This window comes from Heterocephalus glaber, unplaced genomic scaffold (genome assembly GCF_053883595.1).
Source record: "Heterocephalus glaber isolate CG9 unplaced genomic scaffold, H.glaber_assembly_v1.0 deba00000621, whole genome shotgun sequence".
NCBI lineage: Eukaryota > Metazoa > Chordata > Mammalia > Rodentia > Bathyergidae > Heterocephalus > Heterocephalus glaber.
In genome coordinates this window covers 24,724,781-24,734,366 of record NW_028258153.1, presented here as the reverse complement: position 1 = coordinate 24,734,366, position 9,586 = coordinate 24,724,781, and positions in this window count along the sequence as shown.

Here is a 9,586-nt window from a genome sequence, read left to right as displayed (position 1 = left end):
AGAGTCAACTTGACTTATCCCTCTTTCCCCTTTTTTTCTGTGGCTTCTACTGCCACTGTGAGAACCCCTGCCTCTCCTCCATCTGTTGTCCACCCCTCTTTTATCTGACATCTAAAATATGAAGACATCCCAAAGCCTTGCACTACAAACTCTCAGGCAGAAGTACAATATGGCAGGAGGGAGCTATAAGAATCGAGGGGTTAGTTCTGAGCTAAGAGTGCATGTTTGTGTGCATGGTGAAAAGTGGTAATGATTTGCATTCCTAAAGAACTAATGGAAAGAAAAACTAATATCTTGTCCTGCCTCTATAAAAAAAGTAGTACTATGCCAATAATTTGCATGAATTATCACTTACATAATTATTGTGCATCACTAAGATTATTTTCTGCCACTTGAATATACATGTATATATTAGTAAATATAACAGATTAACCTGTGCATTTTAAGGTGATGCTTAGTATTGCTTATATAACTCATATTACATATTCATGAATTGTGCTCCAGACACAATCCCCTACTAAGAACTTAAAGAACTAGTAGGCAATGTTAATTAAATGTGTCCACAATAATTTATAATACTGCTGTCCAAATATAGAACAAGTTATAGGCTTGCAATATCATTCAGTTTTGATGTATGAGGTTCAGTTTTGAGGTCCACTGTCTGATAGATAAAATATCCAACTAGTATCAACTGCATCCTGTTCTAGACTCTTTACAAAATGGTTTAAGATATTCTCTCAAAAAGGTGTAACCTGGTCTACGAATAAGAGTGATTAATGGAAATACTTTTCAGTACAGTGTCTGCAGCTAGACACTGTCTGTAATATGCATTCTCCCAGCAGGGGGCTCTCTCACCATTACAAGAACAGATGGGAAAAGTTTTAAACTGTCCCCTCTTGTTCTTTCGTTCATTTAATCATTGGCCAACTCCTCAGAGTTCACACTTACTGCCAAACTCGTTATTTTCTGATGAGATGATAAGGGAGGCTTTTGTTCCCATGGAACTCAGACTCTGGCGAAGTGTTTTCTAGCCACCCCCACTAGAGATAACCATTGTTTTCTAAGCAAAAGCTGTTCTTACTGTACATTCATTTGGGGCAGGGGGTAATATTGGTTGCTGGGAATACTCTGAAAATGCCTAGATACACATTGCATTTGGTTCTGTTCTCTGGGAGCCCAAAAATGCACTCCTTCATACAACTGGAAGAGAACACTTCCTCTGTTCCTTTGCCTCCTGAGATCCAGCCAGCGCTGCACTCTGAGAAGAAATGACTAGTTTAAAAAGAGAAGCGATTTGTGCTAATAATTTCAAATTTCTAGGCTTGGAATCTATTCTTCTAGACCACTGAGGAAATCAGAAAGAATGTTCAAGATGTAGAGTCTAAAACTATCATTTAATGCCATGGTAGTACAAGAAATTCCAGAAAATCAGAATTTTTCAGATTATAATTTTGTTTTCCTTACAAATGAAAATGACATCATGTGTCTTATGGGGGAAGACCATGCTTACAAACTGAATTATCTACTTTCATAAATTTTAAAATGGAAATGAGACAACTGGTGCTTTTAAGAACCACTACAACATTTGGACATAGTCAAGAGAGGAAACTTGGTGGCAACTTCCTATCTTTCTTCTCAACACTTCAGGCCAGATGCAGCTCAAGGGCCAAGGAATGTGCATTATCGATCTAGTACCCAGCCATCTCATCTTGCCTAGAGAAGAGGCAGGACTTGTCTATGTCACACAGTGAATTCTCAGAGCACATTTTTGGTTTGGTTTGGTTTGGTTTTTCTTTTCTGAATGTTTTTAAACACTGTGAAGTCATAGCATCTTATATTTAAAATTAATCTTGGAAAGTCAAGTAATCCAATCTTCTACCCAAAGTGGAAGCCACTTCCACAGACTCGCTGGAAGGAAGTCATCTGGGTGTCAACCACCTTCCACTCTCCAATGGCACTCCACTGCATTCTGAAGTTCTTGTCATTATAAAAATCAGGCCCAAAGATAACTTCTTATTTTTTCTAGTTCTTCTGTGTGGATCAATAACATCAGCTGCACTGCAATTATTTAAGAACAGTCATCATAAGTCCTACTGTACTCTTCTCTAAGATAAATATCCTGAAATTTTCAATCATTTTCCAAACACTATTCATGGTTTCTCTTGATATTCTCAAACCAAATTCCATCCAGATCCCAAATGGGATGCCAAATGTGGAATGACTGAAGATGAATCTGTCAATCATTGAGTAGAGTGGGAGGTATGAAGACACATGTTCATTGTTCAGAAAACAAATTTTATCCATGGATTTAAAAAAAAGAATATTCTACTGGTAAGCAACTAAAAGAAAAATTGCCTCTCATGTCACTTCAATCCATGGGAGTTTTTTCAGCTTAGCCAGTTCTCTAAGAAAGAAAATCACAAATCTTAGAAAATCAAGACATTTCATCCATATGACAGCAATACAAATCAACCTAGAGGTTCCAAATATCACCACCCAAAGTTCCAGGTACATTCTAGGCTCCAGATTAACTGGTGCAAGTGGATCAGTAAATACTTAAAGGTTCAGTACTTTCTTGGAGAGTCACCACTGTCGTGAGACATGTACATTCCAGTGTCTAAAAAAAAAAAAAAAAAAAAACCTATAAATTCAAATAATAAACATACCAAGAAACCCACCAGAGTCCACAACGCAAATTATCTCAATTAATAAACAATATGTGGATGTTTATGCAAGCCAATGATTTAAAAAATACTTACTGCAATAATTTCCAGTTCCAAAAAATAACTTTAATTAATAGCTATAGTAAAAACTAATTAATTGTCCTCAAGCCTGCTGAAAGTATGACACTTTAAGCAGCTCACCAGTCACTCGAAATAGCCCCATACTGGAGGCCACGAAGTCAAGATTTACAGATGCTCAGAATTAGACTCTAGCCCCTAACAACCACCATGGATAATCTTCTGCACCTTCTCAGCCAGACACCAGCCACATGCTTATAACATATCATATCATATCATGATATGTTTGAATTAGTGTTCTCAGAAAAATTAAGTCATTTTGCTACCATGTATGTCAATTTGAACTTGGGCATATTCAATTTACTGAAATTCTGTCTTAACAGAAAAGCCATTAAAATATTGCATGCACACTTGAAGTACTTTCTTTAGAAGCAGAGAACATTGAGGTAATAGTTAATAATATACCTAATGCAACCTGTTAGGTGTTTTACATAATTTCCCTTTGCCTTCATAACAAATTTTTTCATATAGGTACTTTATTCATCCACACTTTGAAGATGAGGAAACTGAGTTTTAGGGACATAAAGACCACTTAACTAGGTGATGACAAAACTAAGATCTGAACCTACATGTGCCTCCAATGTTTACGTCAAGTGTCATACTTCACAGTGTGCTATTCATTAGGAAGAAAGGATTGAGATTATCCTATGCCTTTTCCCTGAAAGGGTAAAAAGTACCTGGGCTGGGAGGGACTCTTCCGCTTTTGACAGTTCCTCTGAACACCAAAACAAATACCTATACCTACTTCCTAAACACTTATTTTCAAAAATCAAAAGTATCTTCTTAAACTCAACCTTGGAAACCATCAACTGGAGACTGGATAAAGAAAATGTGGGGTTTTTAATAAAATGGAGTATTACTCAGCCATAAAGAAGGAGAAACTAGAGACATTTATAGCTAAATGAATGCACATTGAGGTGATACTCTTAAGTGAAATAAATAGGACACACATGTGTAAATACCGAATAGTTTCTGTAGTGTGAGAAACTTAAAGTGTAAATAAGGACTAAAAGGTATAATAGACAATGTGAAATAGGAAGAAAAGGTACAAAGGGGAAGGGGAAATGGAAGGGGTAGGGTAAAAGAAAGAAGGGAATGGAATTAATATGAGGAAAAGAAAAATGGAAACAAAGTCTTTGTAGATAGGGAGGAGTACAGGGGTTGAAGGGAGGGCAGGGGAATGGGGAAAAAATTAAAACCAAGATGGATTACATAAAGGTGCAAATTTCCCATGATGAATGTCATTATATTGTATACCTTAAATGTACCAATATAATTAATTTTAAAAATTGAAATCCATTAGCTCTCTCACATAGAGGCAGTTTGGTGTATAGAGTTAAAAGTCAGAAAGTTGGATTCTAATTTGATTTCACCAGCTACTATTGCGGGTTTTACTCCCTGGAACTTTACTCCCTCAACTCTAGAATGAAATAACATAATCAACTTTCTAAATTTGTTTTAAACATTAAATAAGAATAATATATAAAAGTATTTTGCAAAACTTTTTAAAAAATCATTATTATCATACTTTGTTTATATTACATTACGCTTTCATGATAAGGTATAGCCACCTGCATGAAATATTTTCATATTTCCATCTTTTAATGGCTAAGCAACAACTAGATTTCAGCATTAAAGGAATTTTCAAACATTAGTTTTCATGGTTTGCCCACCATACAATAACACTGCTTAAACTAGATTGGTTCTACCTCTTTATTTTACTTGTTCTAACAATGGTACAAAGAACAATGAATTTAGCTAAGGCTGATTTCAGATTAACCTCTCTAACATAAAACACTCAATTTTTATAATGCATGTGAAGCAGGTAATAAGCACAGAAATATGTAATTGCTTTTTAAAGAAATATTTGTTTTCAATTTAGGTTCCAGAGTAATGTAGAAGACTAAATCATATTATTTTAAATGGCCTTATTCAGGTAAAACTCTCAGTATCAGTAATAGATTAGGAAAAGAAAGCATAAATAGAGAAAGGAAAATTAGTTTTTAGAATGACTAGACCTTAAACTCTATTGTTGTTCTACAAACCATAATGAAGGCAACAGTCTATTACTGAAATAAGATTATCAACCACATTTTATAGTATTTTATATGTAATTAGATGCATTCTTATATTTTAATGTAAGTTTTAATTCAAGATTTTCTTTTATATAACCAAGAAATAAAATTTATATATATATATTCAAATTCATGCTAACTTAAAATTGAATTTCTTTCATCCTGTCTCTTTTATCTTCATGTCTAAAAGAAATTCATGTTTAGGAAATACTCTGTAACTTATACCTGCCTGGCCCTCCATATCTGATTCACCTGAGTGCGTGCCCCACCCCCTATCCTCTGCCTTTACTCTCCTGAACTATCATTTTCTTACTCTAAATTCTCTGCTGTTATTTACTACCAGTTCCTGTCCTAGTCTAATTGCATCCCAGCTGTTTTTATTTGGTTTGTTTGTATGCTGTTTTTAAGACAAGATCTTCCCATGTAGTCCATGCTGGCCTTGAACTCACTAGGTAGCCCAGGCTGGCCTCAAACTCACAATCTTCCTGCCTCAGCCTCCAGAAGGCTGAGGTGCACCACCATACCTGGTTTGCATTTCAACTGTTTACCTTGTACTTCCAGTTATCTACAGAGCAGACTTCTCCCTTCATGAAACTTATGAAAGCCCAGACAGATAGTGAGGCAGGAGATTAGGGAATTGTGGGCTGGCTGGAAAACAGGATGTAACCTGAGCTGAGAGGCTGCTAAATAGGATGTAGCCTGTCAATCACAGGCAGGATTCCTAGGCAGAATCCTTTTAATCAGCTGGCCCCAGAAGGGTGTAAAAGAGGATCGCCAGACTTTGTTGCCCCTGTGATCTTCCCAATCTGCTGTCCTCCTATTTCTGCAGTGGCCCATCCTGCTCACAGGATATATCTCTTCTTATTCTTCTTTCTTCACTCTTTACTTTTCTTCCTTTACTTTAAATTGAAAATGTGTTTCCCTGTTCATAGCTTGTCCTGGCCAATTCTTTGGGTGTGATAAAAAGAGCCTGGAATCACCAGATACCACATCATCTGGCAACAATAGGATATCAGTAATCTTCATCCTCAAAAGGAAAAAACCTGGCTTTGAGTGCTCCCTATCAAAAGCAGAGACATCAAGTGGCCTCAGAGCAGTCATGTGTGCCCATGTACATTTATTCAGAGATGGCATAGACAGGTGATAAAATCACACTCTCTAGAACAGCATCATATTCCCAACTCAGCCACTGAGTAGCTGTGTGAACTCGGTAGACTTAGTCTTTCTGTGACTATTTCTATACCTATCAAATATGGAAAATCAATGTGCCTATTTCATAGAGTAATTGTAAGAAGGAATTCAGTTAATATATGTAAAGTAATTAAAAAGTTTCCTACTGCTATTATTATCATTTGTTTATTATTCATTCATTAAATATTTACTGATATCTATTTGTGCTGTTGTGCTGAATATTATAATATACCAGTGAGCAAAATAAGCAACAAATAAATGGCCTTTGTGGAATTTACAGAAAGACAAACATTAATCCAGTAATTTCACAAATATATACTAATAAATGTGATATAAATGCCAAAGAGATGACAACCCTTAGAAACCTTGAGCTTGTCTACCAGATTTTTTAATGCCTGCAGTTCCTCTATCTTTCCCAGGTGATAGGAAAAACTCAGCTTGGTTATTGAAGTCAGTAAACCATCCCCGACTTGCCAGTCTGATGCCTTTGTGTCCTGTTTCCAAGAGAAGTTATGGTTCCCACCACCCCCATCTTGTTTCTGAACCATACAGACCACATCTCCTCCTTCAACGTCACAACGTTGCCCCTTTGAAACACTGCCTCTGCCCTGACTGCTGGAAATCAGCTCTTCCCTGTGACTTTGTCACTTGGGTGACAGGTGAGTCTTATTTGACATTTTAGCTTTCTCTTCCCCTGGTTGCCTCTGTTCTTCTCTTGGACATACATGTTAGAACACTTGGATGTGGCAAATGCTTCAAATGTACTCTCTACAGCTAGTAGCCTTGTGAGCTTTCCCAAGTTGCTAAAACTTTCTCAACTTTTGCCATCTCTTCTGTAAAATAGGGAAGAAAAATCTACACCACAGATGTGAGTGGCTTAGGTAAGATAAAAATATTTTTAAGAATTTATAGTGTCTTAAAACTCATTAAATAAGCTCATTCATTTAACAATAATTATCCCCAGCCACTGAACATATTTATCCAATTATTGCTCCCCAAGCACTCAATATATGGGATTTTTTTTAAAAAAGAGATAATTTGTTTCTTCATTTGTAAGGATTGTATCCTATTGGGCAAGGCAGCTAAGAAATAAAATAATATAAGCTGAAATTAAAATATATAGGAAATAATAAAAGTTGCTGAGACAGAAAATAAGAGAAAATTTACTATTGGTTTAAGAAAAGGATAGGGGGTAGAGCCAGAGAAAAGAACATGTACAAAGTCTCCTAGGTGGGACAGATTAGCTTTTTACAGCCTGATGAGCCATGGGTAAAGAGACATAGGGTAATGTTTGAGAGATGAACTTTCTAGGCCTCCATAGTAAGGTTGGGGGTTTGCTTGCTAATCTTCTATTCTTTCCCTCCTACCACCTCCTCTAGACCATGACTGTGTATTTTGAATACCAGAAGCTGCCTTGGCACAAAAGTCTCATCAGTCTCCATTTCAAGAATTAATCTTGCCACTGCTACCCATATTCTTTATGAATCCAAGACAGGCAAGATAGAGATGGACTCTACATAATGTTCTTTGTCTTCTTCCTTCTCCTCCAGTGTTGGCAGCCTTAGGATTCAGTTGTCTCTGTGTGCTTTGCCCTGCAATCCCAAGGCTTTACACGCATATATACACCAATGACTTCCACTTTCTATCTCCAGCTGTGACTTCACTGGGATCCAGATACAAATGTAATGACCCACTTACCTCATTACTTGGGTATCTAAGGAGCATCTGAAATTTGACATAACTAGAAGAGAACCCTCATTTGTCCCCTGTAAACCTGTTCTTTCCCAAATCTTCCCTGTCTTCCCAAATCAACACCCAATCTTTTGTTCAAATCAAAGTCCCACATGTAATCCTGGATTCCTCCCTTCCTCATGCCCTGCCCCATCCAGTCAAGTCATCAACAACACATTGAAAGCAGGTTCCTTATCTGTCCACTTTTCTATCTCAATAGCCACTGTCTACCACCTGCACTACGGGAATAGTCTCCTAAACAATCTACCTGCTTCCTCAGAAAGTAATTGTTGTTGATCATTACCCCAACAATCAATTCTCCACACACCAAACAATGTAATTCATTGGGAATGAAAGTAGAGATCAGCCAAGTGTGGTGGCACATGCCTGTAATCCCAGCACTCTGAAGGCTGAGGCAGGAGGACCACCCAAGTTCGAGGCCTGCCTGGGTTACATAGTGAGTTCAAGGCCAGCCTGAACTACTTAGTGAGACCCTGTCTCAAAGAAAGAGAGAGAGAGAGAGAGAGCGCAAGCAAGCAGAGATCACTTCCTGTTTACCCCTTTGTTTAGAACTTCCAGTGGTTTTCTATTGTTCACAGAAAACAATCCATGAACTGACACTGCATGCACTCCCTGGCCCTTGGCTTCCCCCTCGAGCCCCCCTGCCATTTTGCTCCTCCTGACTCAGCTCCAGCTGGCCACACCATCTTCAGACACACCTATGTAAGACTTTACACCATTCATCTTCGTGCATCTTCTTCCCTCTGCTGAGCACACACTGTCCCCAGGTCTTTGTGGATCTGGCTTTTTCTTCTCCCTCGGGTCTTGCTTTCAGATACTTTCCCCTCAGAGAAGTCTTCTTGAGGTCCTCATTTTAAAGCTTCTCAACCCACAATTCTCTGTAGTAGCACTGACCAAGAGAACTTTCTGTGACAATGGAAATGTCCTAAAATCAGTGCTGTTTGTCATAGGAGCCTCAAGCCAAGACATCTGGTGACTGAGCTCTTGAAATGTGGCCAGTCTGGCTGAGGAACAGAATTTTTCATTCTATTTAATTTGAACTAATTTTAAATTTTAAATATCCCATGGATAGATAGGAGCTACCCCATGGGACAGAACAGTTCTGGAGGATCATCATATTTTATTCTCCTTAGAACCCTAATAACTACCAGAGGTTACCATGTTCTTTCCTTGCAGAAGGCCTATGAGGGCAGAGAGTTGGTCTATCTAGAAAAAATGCTTAACACACGAAAGATATTATACGGGTTACCTATTTCTGCATAATAAATTACTACAAATTTAGCAGTTTAGAACAACCCACATTTCTTACCTTGCAGTTTCTATGGTCCAGAGCTAGGGGGCTGCTCAGCTTCCATATGCCTTATAACTCTGCAGCCAAGTGTCATCTGAATGCTCAACTGGAAAGGATCCACTTCCAGCTTCACATGGTCATTGACAGAGCTCAGATCTTCAAGGACTTGAATAAGGGTCTCCTTCCAGTTGGCCATGGGTCAAATGCAGTCTTTAGCTCCTTGCCACACCAATATGGCAGCTCATTTAATGCCAGTTTGCTTTATCAAAATGTGTGCTCCAAGAAAGAAATGGCTTGTTAATAAGAGAAGTTACAGTGTTATGCAGACTAACCATGGAAGATAATCCCCTCCCTTTTGCTGCATTCTATTAGAAATAAGTCAAGAGGTCAGTTCATATTTAAGGGGACAGGATTACTCAAGGGTACAAATGCCACAAAGCAGAGATTATGAGTGGTTTTTTGAAAAATCTGCCTAC